Source organism: Pteropus medius, unplaced genomic scaffold (genome assembly GCF_902729225.1).
Source record: "Pteropus medius unplaced genomic scaffold, Ma_sr-lr_union100, whole genome shotgun sequence".
Taxonomy (NCBI): domain Eukaryota; kingdom Metazoa; phylum Chordata; class Mammalia; order Chiroptera; family Pteropodidae; genus Pteropus; species Pteropus medius.
In genome coordinates this window covers 6,017,158-6,037,217 of record NW_024342467.1, presented here as the reverse complement: position 1 = coordinate 6,037,217, position 20,060 = coordinate 6,017,158, and the positions used below count along the sequence as shown (strand labels likewise).

The 20,060-nt window shown below is 33.4% G+C and overlaps 1 protein-coding gene and 1 pseudogene across 3 annotated transcripts in view; both read left to right on the top strand.

The window, feature by feature from the left end:
* The window catches only part of CRPPA (CDP-L-ribitol pyrophosphorylase A), a 228,728-nt gene that overhangs the window by 185,541 nt on the left and 23,127 nt on the right, over window positions 1-20,060 (top strand). The gene's annotated exons all lie outside the window — the stretch shown is intronic.
* LOC120602662 (uncharacterized) lies at window positions 12,716-12,810 on the top strand (annotated as a pseudogene).

The following is a 20,060-nucleotide window of genomic DNA, read 5'->3' as shown; positions in this document are numbered from 1 at the left end:
TAAACTAAAGGGAATATTATATGAATTTTGCATTTTCATGTATTTATTCCCTCTAAATAAATGGGCTAATGTTTAATACCATGAATTTATACTTTTCCCAAACACAATTTTTCATTTGGAAAAGTTGGAATTACATGTATATTTAAATTACATGTACTTTTTAAAACTATAGTTATAGGAATGAAGTAGGAACATATTTCCCTCCAGCTTGATCATCTTCATCTAATTTATATTTGGCCATGGGCTGGTGTAATTGGTCTCACTCACACCAAAGGCTTTTGCTCATGCAGATCTAGCCAGTCATGTGGTTTGCATTGCTGAAAATTCAGCTAAATTCAGGTGGAGATATCCAGTAGTCATGAATGAAGATTTAAAGTCCAGGGGACTGTGAGGTTAAGGCTCTATTTATGGTCTTGGAGCTAGACTTGGAGCTATGTAATTATAAAGTTTTAGCATGGTGATATCGGAAGCATCCCACAGAAACTTGGAGGCCAAATTATCTGATTCAAATCTTGGCTCTGCCACCAACTAGCATTGTGGCCATGGACAGGTTGCTTAAAGCTCTCTGAACTTAACTTTTCACATCTTTGAAATTTGAATAAAAATAGTATTTTCTTCATAGAGTTGTAAGGATTAAATATGTTAACACCTGAAAATACATGGTGTCAGAGTAACAGAAATAATATTTATTGTCATTATTATTAGGATATGGATGTAGGCATTATTAATGTTTAGGTAATTGAAGCCAAAGATTTAATAGGGTACCCCAGGCAGACAGTGAAGAGTGAGAAGGTAGCCTATGACAGAGTCCCAAGGAAGGTGCATTGAAGGCGTGGGTGAAAGAATGGAGACCTGCTGAGAAGTAACCACACAGGTAGGAAGACAATCAGGCAAGTAGGACAATGTAGAGACTAAGGCAAAGGATATTTCAATAAAATAAGAATTGGTTAACATTGCCAGATACTAAAAAAAGCAGATCAGTGCATTTTATGCCTCCAAGTGCTACCATTAGATTGTAACTATGTAAATGTAACCCCTTGTGCCATGTTTATAACAAAGTGAGTGGTGGGCTCAAAGTTGGTCAGTGCAGAGTATTCTCAGATCCTAAAATGCTGTCAAGCAGCAGAGTATTTTATTTATTTATTTATTTATTTATTTATTTATTTATTTATTTATTTATTTATTTATTTACTTACTTATTATTGTGACATTAGTTAACAAAATCCAGTAAGTTTCAAGTGTACAGTTCAACTGTAAAGCATATATATATTGCATTGTGTGTTCACCGCCCATATTTGATTTCTTTTTGTCACCACATGTTTGACCCCTTTTACCCCATCAAGCAGAGCATTTTGAATCATTTGTTTCAAACTACAGAGAAGTGGGAAAGTAGTAACCTTGATAAGGGCTGTTGCCATGTAATTGTTAGAAAGAAATCAAACCGCAGTGAGTTGAAGTCTGAGAGCTGGTGAATTTGAGGACAGTATGACACCTATGAAGAGGGAGGGGACGAAGGTAGAGGCCTAAAGGTGACAAGCAGGTATAGCAGATTTTTATCGTTTTAAGATGGGAAACATACTGATGTTAAGGAGAAGTTAAGAAGGTGGGAATGTGGGAGAGAGAAGTGATGCCCAGTAGCATAAGGACGTCCAAAGCTGTAGAACACAGAACGTATTAGAGAAGAGGAGGGACAATGTTGGGGTGTAACAGAATGCAAGGAGGAAGGAGAGTTCCTATGCAGATGCTTTGTAACCTTGGTGGCAAGAAGGTGAGGAAGCACCTGATAGCTAGCACTTTCTCTTTGAAATAAAGACATATATATTTTAAGAAGCATTAACATAACAAGCAAATCTCTGAGTAGGAAGTATTGTACCACTTGTTACTTTGGAGTGAAATTTGGTCGAATTAGAGCCAGTTTTGGACCCATGCAGTGGGGTTACTTATTTAAGAAACTACAAGATCTCACGGTGTAGCATTCTAATGGGACTCTGTCAGTGCCACGGCCAGCAGCAGTGGCACAGAAGCTTCAGTGTGTTGCTATTGACGATTGTCCCCAAAGAGGCAAAGCTCTGCTTCATGCAGGAGGCCAGATTATTTACAGTCATAAAAGTAATGCCAGAAATGATGCTGTAGAATTGTCAATTATATCTTTTTTATTGAATTTAAAATGCTGGGGTGGGGGAAAGTGTATTCAGAATGTATTTATTTCTCCATTTATTTGTAAAACCAAAGAACTCCTTCTTTGAGCATTTTCCAATAGAAAAATCCAATTTTTCTAATTTCTAATTTTTCCTAATTGACTTTTTTTTTTATGAGTACCTTTTGGCAATAAAAATAGAAGAGAAAGTTTACTGCAGGGTTTATTTCTATAATAAGTTATAAAATATGTATGATAGAGGTGAGCCAGAACTTTCTATTCTGAATCAAGTCAACTTGAAAATTAGCTAAAACTAGATTTTAAATAATAATTCTACCCTGTGTTTATATTCACAGTTCTGTCTTCTGAGGAGCTAAGATTCCATGAATAATTAAATAGTCCATATGTAACAAAAGAAACTAGCTGTCTTCTTAGCTTTGTTTAGTGATTCAGAAGTTGTACTCAAACTTCAAAAACTTTTAATGTAACTTGACCATTTTTGGCAAACATCAACCTATTGGGATTTGTAGCAGATGGTTCTTTTTTAGTATTTTTGCATTCCCCTTTCTGTAGAGCCTTGTGATAGGACATTTTATCGTGTCTATCTTGCATAAAAGTTGGTTTATTTTTGTTTCTTATAAAAAATATTAATATTTGCTAGTTTAAAAAGTCTTTTTGAGGATTTATTTAAATTGCACAAAAATATAATACGTATAGGAATATACAGAAATTTGTAGTTTTCTAATGCCTTATACCGTATCAGGGTGAAGGGCTAAAGTGCTCTGACAAAGAGATCCCAAAATGAAATGGCTTAAACAAGCTAGAAGTTGACTTCTCTCTTGAGTAACAGTACAGATAGATCTTCTAGGTCAGTTGGCAGCTCTGTTTCATGCAGGTGATGCCCCTGCCATTTCTAATGCATAACTTTTTTAAAGTCACTAGTTGCCACTACTCTAAATAGAAAAGAACAGAAGCCTTGGGGAAAAGATTTTCTCTTAAGCAAGTCAAGTAGAAGTTGCTCACATCATTTTTGTGTACACTGCATTAGCAACGAGGGATTAATCACATGGCTATACATGTAGCAAAGGGAGCTAGGAAATGCAATCCCCAGCCAGCAGCCATCTCTCGGCCACTCTTTACTATTGTACAGGAGTAAGGAGAAAGTCTTTAGGAGACAGCTAACAATATCTGACACAGATACAATTGATTTCCCCATGCTACAAAAAAAAAAAAAAAAAAACAAAAAACAAACAAAAAAAACACTTGAAGTATTTCTTCTCTTTCTCAGAAACTTCCTATGACTTGCTTTGAAGTCCTTGTTATTAAAAGAATTAAAGAGTATCCTCAGGGCATTAGATTTGGCAAAAAAACCACTCATATGCTTTTTCTGTTAACTTGATGTATTGTATTAAGCAAAATACATCACTTCTTTGGAGCTTTATTTTATTATTTGTAAAGTGTGAGTGTTGGATTGGATCAGAGTTTCTTAAATTGGGTTTGTTGGCTTCATTTCAGGTGATCCCTAAAATTATAAGGAAAGCTCCCTAAAATTATAAAGAAAATTCAATGTCTGTTGATGCAAGTACTTTTCTACAAGATCCACAGCTTTCATCAGATTAATAGGGTTATGGGACCCCAAAAAAGTTAAAAGAAAAACAATACAATACTGTTCTGATCATTTGACAAGAAGCTTGGATTTCATGCCATAAAGTTTCTATCTTTTCATGGCAGTGAAAATACTCCACATAATATAGTATAGAATTTTCTTAGATTAGGCCTATCATTTTATAATTCACTCTTAAGTCATACTGTGTCTTTTAATACCTCTCTTAGCTTCTAAGATTTCCATCAATAAAATCCCAGCACATGGTTTCTGAGGGAGAAGATGGAGTGAGGAAAATCAAGTGAATTTGCAGAGGTCACCAGAGGGAACATTCTATGTGTGTTCAAAACTTCTACCCCCTGGCTCTTCAGACTAGGAGCATATTTAGATTTCCTTCTCTTCATTCATGCAGGCCACACAAAAGAATGTTAAACCCTTGGCACAGCCCTTTGAGAAAGCTGCCAGTGTCTGTCCCCAACACAGAAATTGGCTGCTAAGTACAAGTAAGGGCAAAACTGGCCAAAAGCTTGTCTAACTCAGACAGAGAAGTGACAGTTACTGAGATAAAGCAAGTGAAATAAAATGAGAATGAATGTTGACCCTAGAGCTATTTTTAAATCTGAACCTTGGCCAGTGCTTTAATAAACTAACCCAAACAAACTTTTTAAATTCCAGATAGCAAAATTATATAGCGATTACTTTTTGCTTCTCCATAACTCAGTAAGAATATACAGAGTTTAGCTTCATTTGTGTTTGCTTAGTTAATTTATAAACAATGGTTTAATCTTTAAGAAATTTATACAGTATCTATACTGACCTAATCATACTTATTTATGGTGCTTCCTTGCCTTGACTTCCCTTATATCCATGAGAGCACAGTTCTCAAACTGAGATTAAAGATCCCATTTTTATTTGTTTTATTAAATTGTAATTTCCTTCACGCTATAATTGTGTTTCTCTTGTACATGCCTAGTATGCTGCTTGTCATGTGTCACACATCATTAAATTCAACAATATCTAAAGTGGTCTATAGCCTGTTCAATGAGATGAGTCCACTGATAACTTGCCTGGATATTGCAGGAATATGATTTGCAGGAATTTTTGCACCATTAAAATGAGAGGACTATTGATGCATTTAGAATATGTATGATGGTGATAGCTGGCTCATGGTTTGGTAAAAATTAATTAAAAAATGCACAAAAAGCAGCAATACATTAGAATTAAAGAGCAATAACATTATTTTTCAAATTTGAAAAATAAGAATCACTAGTAAAATAATATGTAAAATTCTTAATCAAAGAGAACCATTTAAAAAAAAGACTTTCGTGATTTGTTACAAAGTCTTAAAAATAAGAAAATCTCCAATGTGTTCTCTAGTTTAAATCTGAGTAATAAGTCTAAGAAAAAATTAATTTATCAGTGATTTATATATTTAATACTCAGGCACACATTTTTATTCTTAAACTTGTATGACAGAAGTTCGATCTTGTTACTACAAGTATTCATACATGATAAACTCTTTATAAGCATTCTTTCACGTTCAACATATAATTCATGTGGGGAATCAAGCCCATATAACTTAACCAGGGCTCAATAAATGTATTTATATTAAATTCCTGGAAACAGAAACCTTGAATTCTGTTTTTGTTTCGTTTTGGCCCACCCAGTTACAAGTACTGAGAGGCAGGCCATTACCCACTATGAACTTACTTACCACCACTTATTGTTGGGTTACTCGAGCATATTTAATCACCTGAGAGCCATATACCATTATATTTCAAACAATTTACCCAACGAAAAGCTATATGCCAGTATATAATTAATATTTTGAGTTGAGTAGTTAAATATCTAAGTTCTGCTACATAAAACAGAAATCAAATTGGCATTATTTTAATAAAAGTTAAAATACAATACTGGACAAAATTGTTTATGCTTGATATTTAATTCCAGCAGTTGATAACTCATCTCTGCCTGGTGAGTATAGCATGTTAACCTAAAAAAAAAAGTCAAAGTGAAAGGCAACAGGCATTTATGTGCGATCAAGAATAGCTATTCAGGCAGCACTGATTCAGGCAAAAATTTAAAGAGTATTTCAATTATGGGTGAAAGTAAGAGGTTTTTATGAGAAAGGGAAGGAGAATAATTATATGAATAGAAAAAAGGAATTTCTATTTGTGTTAATAAGGAAAGAATCTCTATTGGTGCTAATAAGCTGAGTTATTCTTTAGCTATACATGGTGGTACTAATTTTAAACAATGTCTAATTTTCAGTCTTTGTAGTCAGAATGTCTGCTTGCCTGTTAGCTTTACAAAAGTTATATGTAAGACAATGTTGATTCGGCCCAATCTAAAGGTTATTTGCCCGTTTCAAACATTCCAAAGGTTCAAGGAGTAAGACGTGCAAGGCCTTTCCTCTGGGATGGTGGTTCTGACACCATTTGGAAATGGCTCTGTTTATATTATTTTTCTCAATCACAACGGGGGAAGTTGGAAAGTTCAAAATTAGATTATAATAAATATAATGCTACTTAAAAATATTAGTACATAGTGAACACATTTTTCTAAAGAAAAATTAGTCTTTCAGAGGTTCAGGTTCCTCTGCTATAAAATGGCCATCATTATTGTAATGACATGAGACTATTTTAGTGTGAAGTATCTTATATAATACCCGCCTGCTACCTATGATGTAATGAACAAATTAGGTTCCTTTGTGTGAGAAAATTTTAAGAAATAGAACTTGGTAATATTTTTATCTATCCCTTCTGTTTATATGCAGTTTGCTTTGCTTCATACAATAAATCTAAAAGTTGGCTAAATCAAGTTTTTTTTCCTTTTTCAAATCCAAGTTTTTGAATTAAAAAAACAATGCTAGTAGATTACTTATACCAGGAGTCAGCAAACTTTTTCTGTAAAGAGTCAGATGGTAAATATTTTAGATTTCACAGGCCACATAATAGTCTCTATCTGAGATTTTGTTTTTCATTATTTACAAACCTTTAAAATTAAAAATATAGGTTATGGATCGAATAAAAATAGGCCACAGATCAAGATTTGACTTACTGTAATTTGCTGATCCTTTATATTAATAGTATAAATTTAAATACCTCACTGGTAATTTATGTATTAAGAAATTATAAGAAATTGACAATGAATCGTTCTGATAGGCTAATAAATCTTTAATTTTTTTTCTCTTGGATAAATATATATTTGCACTGTCAGTTTTACTTAAAGCCAAGCATATGTAAAAGTCAGGCAAGCAACCAGTAAAGTGCTCTTTTACCCTAAAAGCTGGAATTCTAAATATATAAAATAAAAAATGTCAATAATTTTGATAATTAAGGCAATTACAATTAAACACTATAATATATACAAAGTAGAGCTTGCACTGAATTAACATACAGCATTGTTTTTGTTTCTTTCTGAAAAATACATTGAACTTCCTAGGAAACATATATTAGTTAGAAACTAAAAACTCCTGTAAGATAGAAAATAAACCCAATCCATATTTCTGCATATATTTTAAAGAAAACTACATATATATATACATATATACATACACACACACACACATATATATACATACATATGTATATATGTGTATATAATGTATATATATATATATATATATATATATATATATATATATATATATATATAAAACAAGGTTTGTATTGATTTAGTAGTATCGATATTGTACAAATAAAAAAATCAAACTCTTGGAGGTGAAGATAGTGGTTATTTTTTCTGTGCACTCACTACAGAATATGAGTTTGAGTACATATAATTTGAAATATGAATTTTTACTTTTTTTTTCAAAATCGACATGAAATTTGTGGGCAGTTAAGCAAAGGAACAGGAAACTGCATATTCCCAAGTTAGGTTTTAGAAAGTTGATGGTTTCAGGCATTGGTTTCTGGTTTTCTGAAGTTCTCTTGTCATATTCATTATGAACCAAAATATCCCCTGCCTTGGAAAAGGCAACAAAGTAACAAATAGTATGATTTGCTATCTTTGGCTCATTCAGCCATTTAGAGACACAATACCCACCTCACTTACACTGTCTCAGGTGGCATTGTCACTTACTGTTGTACCATTTCGTGAATCCTGCTGGGCATCTTTAACAGAATTCTAAGAAAGCAGCTATCTGCTTTTTTATTAGTGATGAGAAAATAGCACCTTTGGTATTTCCTTACAGCATTTGGTGCTTGCTGAGGAAACACTGCTGACTGACAGCCTGAACTTTCAACTCATGGTTTTTTTCCTTTGGGTGGTGTTGTTCCTTTAATTATTAATTTTAATTCTAAAAATAACAAAATAGAATGTACTTCTTTTTCTATACCAAAATTTAAATGGGAGATTAAAAGTTATTTAGAAAGCTTTGGTTCATACTTTCAAAGTGTGTCAAGGGATTCATTCAGGTTCAATCCTAACATTTAGCATCCTTAACGATGATTTCTCTCAGGAATCACTTCAACATCCTCCACTGAACAGTCATCTATTCATCTTAACAATAGTCAGCTTAATAAGACAGGGAGGTTTTTGTTTTAACAATTAAAATAAATTTTTTAAATTCTGAAGTAAAAAGAAAGATGCTGGTTATCCTTAAGTTGAGGGGAAATAAAACTGTTAGATAAATCCTAGTTCCCTAAATATGCCACTGAAATTGTATAACAGGATTTTTGTTAAATCTACTGTCATAAAAAGTCAGTTTTCTCATTTAGTTGAAATCTTTATTCAAGTGTAATCGTAAAAGTTTTTAAGTAATTATGGCCCCAAAACACTCTGACTATTATCAGATTGAGAACACCAGTTGTATGTTATACCAATGAGTAAAGTGAGCTTCTCTTAATACTTGACATTTCCATTTAGGAGGCTAAATGATTATATAGATGTAGTTAGAACTCAACTGCAATTTTTATGGATCAATTTTCTGGTAACCTAAGGAACTATTTCAGTTATAGGGATGCTACAGATTACGTTTTTAAAATAAAAATATTATTATGCTTGAATGCTACATTTTGAAGAAATGTAAAATACTAGATAAGAGCCTTGATTTCCTCAATAGTCAACATGCTACCTGTACATATAGTATGTGATGTTTATTATCACAGTTTCCAAGACTCAATCAGAAATCACTGGCTGCGGCATGAGGCGGACGTATGCATGTTTCCCGTGCATTCCCTGTTGAGTGCTATTCTAGATATTGCATTCAGTAATACTGTCATAGGCTGGGGGTCTCTTTCCAGGCTGTGGCAGAATAGAATGCAAATGTTTCAGCTTCTCCACTATTTAAATCCTTTACATTACCTGTGACCTCGACAGGGATGAGCCAAACCAGGCTGCTCATAGCTTCCCCGAAAAAAACCATTTAAAAACAGAAGTTACTGGGATTCATACCCCATGAATCCAAATCAACTCCATTCCTTCCAAATCACCAATGACCTGATTTTTGGTGACAGTGAAACAAACCATGTGTAGACCTAATTATTTTTAATTCTATATTTGTTCTTCTCAAATATGGTTTCATTGCAAATATATGAAATTATGATTTGAGTCTGCCATTGATTTTCCTTTGCCTACAATAATGGTATTACAACTTCAGTGACTTATAAAATGCTGCTTATAGTAATAGAGAGGCTGCTTAGAGGTTAAAGAGTTTTTTTTCCTTTCTGACGATTAACTCTAAAAGAAATAAAATGGAAGAGATTTTCAATCTTGGAAATAGTTAACTTTAAAATTAAATTTGAGGCTTTGTTGATCCTTACAATAAATGGATATACAATATTCATTTTTCTAGATTCAAATTGTTTCAAGCCTAAAGGGTACATTAAGATGTTTTAAAAACTTAGCATTTTATTTTTGTTTACCTTTTGAAATTGTTTTTCCTCTGTACATGAAGCGAAACATTTTGCATGTAGTTTATTGCTTATTCATTTGTTTCTCTGTAGCCTATCACCTAATTTTTATCGTATTTGGCAGGCTTGTTTATTTAAGAAGACCTTGAAGAGCACTCTGAAATATTAAATGGCCCAAATCTCCAAAACACAAAGAACTTGTTCCTGCTCTTCAGGTCTGCATCAGTACCTCTCCTGAGATGACAGTGTTACACTTAGAAAGGTTTAGAATAAGAGCTGACAGTTATTTCCAGATCAAGTTCTTGTTCACTTGCCAACTAGCTACATTCTCTTGGGCACAATCTACTTTATCTGGTTCACATATCTATTGTTATCTAATTTAATTTTTTAGATTCAAACATACTCTAAGAAGGGCCACTCCTGTCATGCTCATGCAAAATTTTTGTGCAGTTTTTGTATTAACACCATAAAATATTATACAAAACAGTTCTATATGCTTTGCATAAAAACATAGATTTATGTGTTATATATATCTTGCAGTTTTTCTGAATAATATTTATAACTCTGTAACTTTCACTGCCTTTGCTTCACTTTCCTTGATGGAAAGTGTGATCAAATTAATCTGTTGGCAGTCTAATGATTGCTCTAAATGTCAGTCATTGCTAGTAAGTCATTAGGAAGGACAGATTTTGATGTTCACACCTAATTTCTTTAGGGTACAGGGATGATTGAAATGAATATTATCTATCTGTAGAATAATAATTAATGTATATTTACCCATAGTACCTTAGTTTATAATCACACTCTAAATATTTTTATATTTATGTTTAATACATTTATATTAAATATTTCACTGTTGATAAAGAGAAAAGAATTACATTCAATGAAAGTGGGAATTGCTATTTCAGAACAGATAACATATCCTTCCTATGATTTTGTGGAGGTCATATTTTTAAGAGAAAAAAACATGTCTAGCAATGCTGGAAATATCGTGTGTGTATGTGAGTAAAATAAATTGTAAGGGGCTATATAAGGAATACATTGGGGGAGATGAGATGTGTATATAAATAATTGCTGTGTGAGGCAGTGTAAATGGTATGTAGAATAGATAATATTAAGGACTAGAAGAGAAACATTATTTTTGCTTGAAGTGTTGAGAAATGCTTCATGGAATAGATATCAACATCTTAAATTTACTAAGATTAAAAAATCTGAAAGACCACAAATTATATAAATGAAGGCAGGAACTAAATTGCCACTGTATTAATAAACGGTATTACAAGCCAGGCACATAGTTGGCATTTAGTAAATAAAATATGACTGAATGTTGGAATTTAAATAGGGCAAAATTTATATAACGAGAGAACTAGACTTCGTTCAACAAGTAAGGACAAAAATGGTAGAAGATTTGAGATACTTGTTAATATGCCTTTGTTTATTCCTTGAACTATTATTTTTTGTATCTGCACTATGTTCTGGGACCTGTGAAAAGCTGAAATAAGGCAGATATAGGCCAACCATTAAAGAGCTTAAAGTATAACTTCCTTTAGTTAGGACAGATTCATATTTTCCTGAAAAGGAAAATTTTGTTCCTTGATTAAGTCTTGAGCACAGATAAGTAAGCGGCTACTGCTTAAATGGCATCAGCCACATGAAGACCGTGATTGGCAGAGACAAGCACAAAAGCATGTGGGCATGTGTGTTTAGGAAGTACAAGTGGGCGGTGGTGTAGCCACACATTTATATCAGGCTACTGACAGAAGGTTTCATTTAAAAGGCGAATCCTTGGGAATTTATGAAGGAAATAAATGAGAGGCATGAGGTGTATATCAGGCAAATGCTTTTTCAGAAGCCAGGGAGTTGCCTCTTCATGAGAGAGGGTAGGAATGTTGCTTGTGAGATCATCCTAGTTTTATGATTTCAGACTTGACAATTGCAAAGTTCATTGTGTATATTGGAATTTCTGAAATCTCAAGTTATGCTGAAGATCTTAAATTGTTTAAGGCTTCGTCCTCAGTTTTTTATAAACAAACAGTTTATAGTTTTACTCGTTATTTGAAGCTCCCCTAAGAAGTGAATACTACAAGGTCAAATTCATTTGAAAAATGATATGACTGTATTCTACTCATAGAGACTCATGAGTTATATGAATAAAGTAAACATTCTTTAAATAAAAATGCCTTTGCTGATAAACACAGATACTGACCAACAGCATATTAAGTGTAAGCTTGTGGCCAACTCTAGTAAGCAGAGTACCTGTTCTCCAAGAATGTCCAGGTCCTAACTCCTAGAACTAGTGAACATGTTACTTCATATAGCAAAGGAGAATTACATTTGCAGATACTGATAAGGTTGTCAGTCAGCTGACCTTAAAATAGGGAGATTATCTTGAATAATTTGGGTAAATAACAATCTCCCAATGGAATCGTAAGTGTCCTTAAAGTGGAAGAGTGGGAGCAGGAGAGGCAGAGTGATACGAAGTGAGAACGACTTGCCCAGCTATTGATGGCTGTGAGGACAGTAGTGGGCCATGAGCCAACGACTGTGGGTAAGGAGCTATGAAAGGTAAGGAAGTGAATTCTCCCCCAGAGCCTTTACTCTGCTGAGACCTGTGTCATTCTTCTCACCTACAGAACTCTAAGATGACACATTTATATTGTTTTAAGCCACTAAATTTGTAGTAATCAATTATGGCAGTAAACAGAAAACTAGTCCACCAATATTCAGTAGTGGTGAGGATCATTTGTAGGTTATTGTCAGAAGAGGTTTGAAACAAAGTACTGTATATTAATGACACAAGGAGTTGTATACTGGAATGTTAAAATTTCTAGAATTTAATCTAATAATTTTATTATGTATTTACTTATTTTTATTTATTAGGGTAACATTGATTAATAAAATTATATAGGTCTCAAGGATACAATTCAATAATATATATTTTGCATTGTGTGTTCATCATCCAAAATTAAATTTCCTTTTGTCACCATATATTTGACCCCTTTTCCCCTCACCTACCTCCCCTCACCCCCGTTCCCTCTGGTAACCACTAAACTGTTGTCTGTGTCCATGAATCTCTGTTGTTTGTCTTGTTCGTTTGTTGCTTTCAGTTTCATATCCCACATCACTTCTCGGCCTTTTGGCTAAGATCAAGTGTAGTAAGTTTATAATTTTAAATCACAGTTTTGTTGTTTAGAGTAGTTGTGAATATAACTAAATGAAAGCCTTGGGGTATTATCAGTTTTTAAAAAGATCCTTGTAGATTAAGCAACAACAATTTTAACCAAACAAACCAAAATGAGGTAAGTTTGGCAATGTAATTTAGAGATTCCAAAAATGGGATATACTTATTTTTAAATATAATAATAAGATTATGAATATATTGGCACACGAATTATTTGAATATCAACAGTATACTAAAGTACTTCAAATCTGGGGAATCATGTTCTATATATCATGATCTTGGTGAAGAGATTTCCCTAATCTTTGTATATCTTGAAGTTCCTAAAATTCATAATGAAATGTGTGTATCTGTGTGTGCATGTCTGCTTGTGTGGGTTTGTGTTTTAACAAAATACAAATAATTTTCTGTGTGTTGTAAATAACATCACAATGAGGTTTTGTTACTGAATTAAAGGAGTTCCTTTGCCTGCATGCAAGACAGCCAAATGAGACGGAATAGGAGTTTGTGGCAAAGAAAGTAAGTAGAGGTTTATTTAGGGAATTGGTGCCAAGTCCGGAGACACAGGTGAGCTAGCACTAAAGACCTGGTCCCCTGATGCCTCTAGGGAATAGATTATATAGGGCAAAATCAAAAGACACCTGGGTTAGGGGTTGGGGGTTGTGCTGGGATTGGAGATGATTGGTTGGAGGTGAGGTAAGAGTAATGCATCATTTCTTCAGGTCTTGAGGACAGTTCAGTTTCACGGGAAAGTAGCCAGGGAGTCATTCCACCTTAGGGCTCAGGAAGTGAAACAACTTAGGTCAAGGTGTTATCTTTAGCCTGTCAGAGGTCCAGACCTTGTGACCATTAGTCAGGTCTAGGCTACTGTCTTCTGCTGCCTTAGGGATTGCTGATTATCCAGGATAAAGGCCTAGTCTCTGAGGAGTGGTGGGGAAGGAGAAAGCGGGGGAGGGAGGAAGGGGGAAAGAGAGAGAGAAAGAGAGAGAGAGGGAGAGAGAGAGATGGAGATGATTTTTAGAGTTAGGATTTAAGACTGAATTTATTCAGAGTCACAAGAACCTTGATTTCAGGTTTTGGGGGAATTTTTGGTATTGAGGCCAGGTCTCTCACATAAGATATTGAATAAATTACTGCATATTTTTACAGTTTAAAATGAAATATGTGCAAAATACATTTTGTCTCTTAAATATATGCAGTTAATAATTTCCCAAGAATTTTAAGAGCCTCTCGTGTAGGTTGTCATTGAAGAGCTGGCTAGCAGCTGATTGTCCTTTCAGGAATGATATTTTATCTTTGAAAGTATTTTGCCTTCCTTGGTCTTCCAGACACCACTCAATCTCTTCCAAGAGAACTTTGAATCTAGATAATCACAGAAAGTTACCGGGATATCAAAAACTTTACTTGGCACAAGCTTTAATAACATTGAGTGACCTCCACATTTAGGCTTAATTTATGAAACCTGTTTCAAATTGCCTAAGTTTTTCAAAGTTAGAGTCAGTAAACTATACCATGGCTGTTTTACAGAGTAGAATAGAATGTCATATTTGGAAGAGACATGAGTCTCTCCCACTTGTAGGTGGTATTCTTGAGATCAGAAATTTTGTCTCAGTTAATAAAGCTATAGTGCTTGATTGAGATTCAGAACATTTAAAGGTCAGTCTTACCATTTGCAGCTTGCATTACGTCTTTGAATTTAAATTTCCTCATCACTAGTCATTGGATCCTCATCTGCCCTGCCTTCTTCCCTGGTTGTTATGAGGCTCCAATGACAGAAATATTGGAAACTTAGGTGAAATCACCTAAAGCATAGATTCTCCATGTGTTGTGTTCTTTCTCCCCCAAGAAGTGAATAACTGCATGGTGAAATTTCCTTGCAAAATGATGCTACTGTATTCACATATAAAAGACTTCGGGTAGTCAGGTAGTGAAGAAACCAGTTTAACCCAGAATTTAGCACACTTCATTGACCATGACTTTTTGTTTGTTTGTTTTATCACAAAACATATAATACATGCAATGTAACATTACTTGGAAATTTACACATGAGGAAACAAGGTCTAGGAGCTTATGGCTTGGAGATTGGGAAGGAAGTCCTGCACCTTTACAAATTCAATGAAATTTTCAGTTAGTTCCTTTATTTCCTTCTTTACATTTTACAGGTGCAGAACCACAGAGGTTTAGAAAGGTATTTAGGGTATTTCTGAGAGACTTTAGAGCTCATCATATCTTTAATTGCATGAGTTTTTTTTTTTACATTTACTTATTATTATTATATATCATTTTATTCTAACTTGCCTGTTTTCAGTGTTTGTGATAACTCTACTAAAATTTGTGTATGGCATCTTTAATTTTATGGATACTCATAATTTTATAGAACTATATTTGAATCCAAAATTATACTTTATGTAAAACTTAGATGAAGTTCCAAAGCTCTACCCATTTCACATAATTACATATATTACCTGTTAATTTAATTCTGTAACATTAATCTATTGAATAAATCAGATGTAAAGTTTACTCTACGAGACTATAAATTAGCTATGTGAATCAGTTTCCCCTTGATCGCAAATATTATCATAATATATTTCCCAAGGATCATCAACTCCATTTAGACAATCGAAGCCAGAGTATGTAAGGACTGATTTTGTGTGCTACAGTGCTCAGTCTTCATGCTTTCTCTCTTTCTATATCCATGAGATAGTATTCATTCCAATTTTATAGATAAGGAGTCTCAACCATTGTATTCTCCTGACTCCCCTGTTTGTTAGGGGAGCTACTTTTCTTTTAGTTACCTGAATACCTCTAAGAATAACCCCTGATTATTCCTTAGTACCCTAGAGCTAATAAGTCAATGCTCTGAAGTCTAATTCTATATTTCTGGCATTTTCTTTCTTTTTTTTTTTTCATTCCTGCGGTCACCACTGTAGTTCAGGTGCTGCTGGCTTCTTACCAGGAGCTGGAGTAGTTTCCTTGGTGTTCCCCTCATAATGTCTTTTCGGAAAGCTGTCCTACATCCCCCAGCTAAAATATCTGACCACATCTCCTAATCCCATTGTCCATACCACTGTTACTGTATTGTGCTACTATGAAGAGACAATGATGATAGGGACATTCGCACTTTGCACTTGTCTACAGAAACCAGAGCTAGTCATTCCCTGTGAGAGAGAAATAAACCTTGTTAGCATTACTTCAATCAGAATGAAATGTTCAGAGTTCAAGGATTCCTTTGGTGGCAGTTGAACATCCAGTGACTTTATTTGTATTTCTCTTCAGGTAGTCATGAATTTGTTTCCATGGATAAACTTATTATGTTAATTACCCCTGACTTAAAAAGATTTTATACATGTCTGTAGGATTCACTTTTCTGGCCTTCTGTTTCCAGTAACTTTAGTCTCAAAATTGTTCCATAAGTTTTTAATTCCTTGGATGTCTTATAAAATCTTTCCTGAGTAGTGGAAATTTTCACCTCTAAATACACAGAAGCATACATTTCAAGACTTTTAAGTGTTGCACTCCTAGAGAGGAATTATTTTGTTGTTTGTTTGTTTGTGTTGTTTTATGTCTAAGACGGGATGATAGCGATGGTTGTAATGGTAATGAATGTGATAGAAGCTTTGTATACTGCTTACCACATGCCATGCACCATTCTCAGTACTCTGTACTCATCAACTGAGCCAATTACAAAATAAGGAATATCTTTTATTTTTTCTCACATTATTTTGCAACCATGAACTTCACATAGAGTATAATACTACCAAGTCTACCCAGTTACAAATGTTTACTATAATTTTTTTCTTGATCTATTTCAGGCATTTATTAGTCATCATTAAATCATCTCTGTTCTTCTTATTACAGTCCCATCTGAGCATGAAGAAAATAAGTTATAAGTGAACTAAGGTCAAGATTCATTACTCTTTGCTCTGGTGATTTTATAATAGATTGATGCGCTAAAATCTAAACGTGCTTAAAACCTAATTAGAACTTAACATAGGATAGACTTTTGAATTATACATTATTCTGAAGAGCAGATTTATTACAGATCTACACTATTAATGTAGATGTTGCATTTTGAGTAGGCTGGGAAGGTAGCCAAAGAAATTTAAAATATTAGTATGTGAATGCAAACCTAGGAAAATCTTATCATACATTTTACTTTTCTTTAAGAAATGGGGCCTATTTTGGAACAATTGTGTGCCCACAACTTGCTTAAAATTCAACAGTTTTATCAGCATTTATATTTAAATTACCAAGCATCTCAATGTATAAAGACTTTCTCTTCCTATACAGTCTCTTTAATATAATATAGAACTTTATTCTTAAAATTAGAAACTTTTTCACATAAAGTGTGGTCCTGTATTTAAATTAATATTGAATATTAATTGAATGTTTGAACTTGGTAGATGAGTATGTGCATATTTTGTACTCAATAAAATTTAAGCTTGCCTGACATTACTCATACAAATGCCTCACCAGGGATTTTCTTATCGAGCAATTTCAAATGCAATTAAATAAATAATCTCTTTCTAACACTCTGATAATTACTAGCCTGGGAAGGATAAGAATTATAGTGAATGGTAGACGATATAGGATGTCTTTTTAGTATGCCTTTTAAATAAAGTGTTTTAATATTCATATTTACATAGCTCACTCAAATCTCTTGTGCTTACTGTTTTGGATTTGTTAGTCTTTGTAGAAAACTAAATCAAGAGTTCTATACAGCCATTAGCTCATTTAGAGTCTATTTTTTAAAACTCATTTCACAAATTAGAGAAGCAAAGTATAGAAACATCAGTTCTTGGTATTTTGTATAAAATTCAAATGTCAAGTGTTGATTAAATATTTAAGAAATTGTATAATTAAAACAGATTCAAAATTAGTTTTTGTAAGTTGTTATAAATTAGTTTTATTTTTCTTATAAAAGATAAAAGAAGATATAGGGGCTTTGTGGGTATTCAGTTCTCCTATTGTAGTGCAAAAGTAGCCAACTAATAGTAAATGAATAGATGACTGTGTTCCAATAGTACATTAATTGCAAAAACAGGAGATAACCTTGATTTGTTCTGAGGGCCGTAGTTTGCTGACTCATGGTGTAGGATTCCAACTGACGTAGAAGGAGAAAGATGCAGGAAACAGGACACTAAATGGGCAAGCAATTTGGGAGGATCAAATCAGGAAAGATCTTAACCTCCGGCCCATTGACCAGTTTGGGCATTAACATGCAAAATGCTGTGCAGTGGTTCCTTTTTCTCGTGAAGTGTTTCATACCTGTCTTTAGTGCCGGAGGCACACTAGATGCTCAAAAATAGTTGTTTAAAAAAATGAATGCATAGATCTCAGCAGTTCATGACCCCTAAATGTAAAATAAATAAATAAATAAATAAATAAATAAATAAATAAATAAATAAATAAATAAATTCTATTTGTTAAAAATGGCAGAGATTTCTAAATAGACATGTCCTGGGTTATTGAAACATATATAGGAGGTGATGATGGGAAATATTCAAAACTCATAAAAGTTTCTTTGTAAATTAGAAAAGGTGTTCTTATAAGATTGAGATAAAAAAATAATTTAAAGCTGTGGTTTTCAAACTATGCTCTACAGAAAGATTTGACAGATTCCTTACAGGGTTTCTGTGGGTGGAAAGTGGGCCAGAGAAGGAAGGTTTCACTGCTGCCCTTCTTCTCCGGTTCTTCAGCTGAGGCTCTTCAGCTTTACAGTTAATTTTTTGTGTGTCTCTGCCTAGTACTCTACATGAATAAAGGAAAGGAAAGATAATACTTAAGTTGATGAATAACAAATATGGTACTTTTTTTTTCTTTAGTCTGTATGGTATTCTTTTGGGTATACTTTTCCAAGGGCAATAATTCTACTTAAATTTTTTTTTATGAATTTTAATGATGACAGAGTAATAGTAGTCTTAAATTTAATTATGTCTATGAGAAGTATACCTGGCCAGATTAAATCTGTTAATCATAGCACCTGTCTCTATTTTGTAGCAGGTTTTCTGCTCGGTTAAAAACAATTCAACTGTAGATAGTTATGGAATTCCAAAATAGAAAATTATGCCAAATCTATAAGTTGAGATTATTTAAGTTACATTAACTCTTAAGCCATATAGCAGATGTCAGTCTGGGTAACACAAAATACATTTTGCATTCTTTCCTTCCTTTATTGATCAGTTTTTAAGAGTCAGGCACCAGGGATCTGAAGGCAAGTGTAATCTAGTTCTGAAAGAAAGAAAAAAGCATCTGATTTCTGTATCATATTTCTATTTTAAATTATTTTAATATTTGAATAAATATTATAGTAAATATTAGTAAATTATAGTAAATATTTGAGTAACTTCAGGATATAAAAAATCCTCATGATATAAATTACTTTAATTTAACTTTATTTTCTCCAGTAGCATAAAGAGAATCAGTGATAAAACATATATGACAACTACATAAGATGTTATATTTCATCAAGACTTTCTCAGAGTTCACATTTAAATCTTAGAAAAGTTCTGGTGTGGGTAAGGCAGGTTCAGGGGTGGACACATCGTGGTTTGTTGTGTCTGTTTTGCAGCTGAAAAAGGAAATGAGAATAGGTGAAGTTTAATGAGACACCCAAGGTCACAGTGTTCTTACCTCATGGACTTCGACTAGAGCGCCCATTTCCTCTCCTTATGGTCCTGCTCATGCTCTACGCGGCCTCTTCCCAGTGAATGGCTGTATGGCTTCCCCATATGATGTGAGCCTCCCGTAGAGTACATTGGTCCTTTAAAATATTTAGTGGATATTTTAACTAATGATTCTTATTCTCTATCATCAGTCAAAGACCAGCACAATTTTAAAGAAGAATTTGTCTTTTTTTTAAAATGATTTCATAATATGTATATGCTTTTATATAACTAGAAAAGTATTTTAGGGCCATTAAGTTACATTTTTTCCTTGTGTTTATGTTTTGGAGCTTGTATGGGGTTGCAGTTATAATAAGCTTACACACCTCATTGATGTAAAATAAAACATGAAACAGGTCAATACAGGTAAATGTAAACTTGCAGTATAATTTGAATACCCTCTGATGATTTCTTAAAGACTCAGGAATGATTCAAAAACATTCTTGGTTAATAGTTTGTGAAAGTACTTCAAATTTATTGTTTTATATTTCTCAAGTTATACTCAAGGATAGTTTTAACTTTTACCCCTTACCCCAAATTATAGAGCTTTTACTAGTTCTACCTTCCGATAGCCAGATCCTTTTCTAAGAAATTATAGATATTTAAACTGTAAATTATTTGT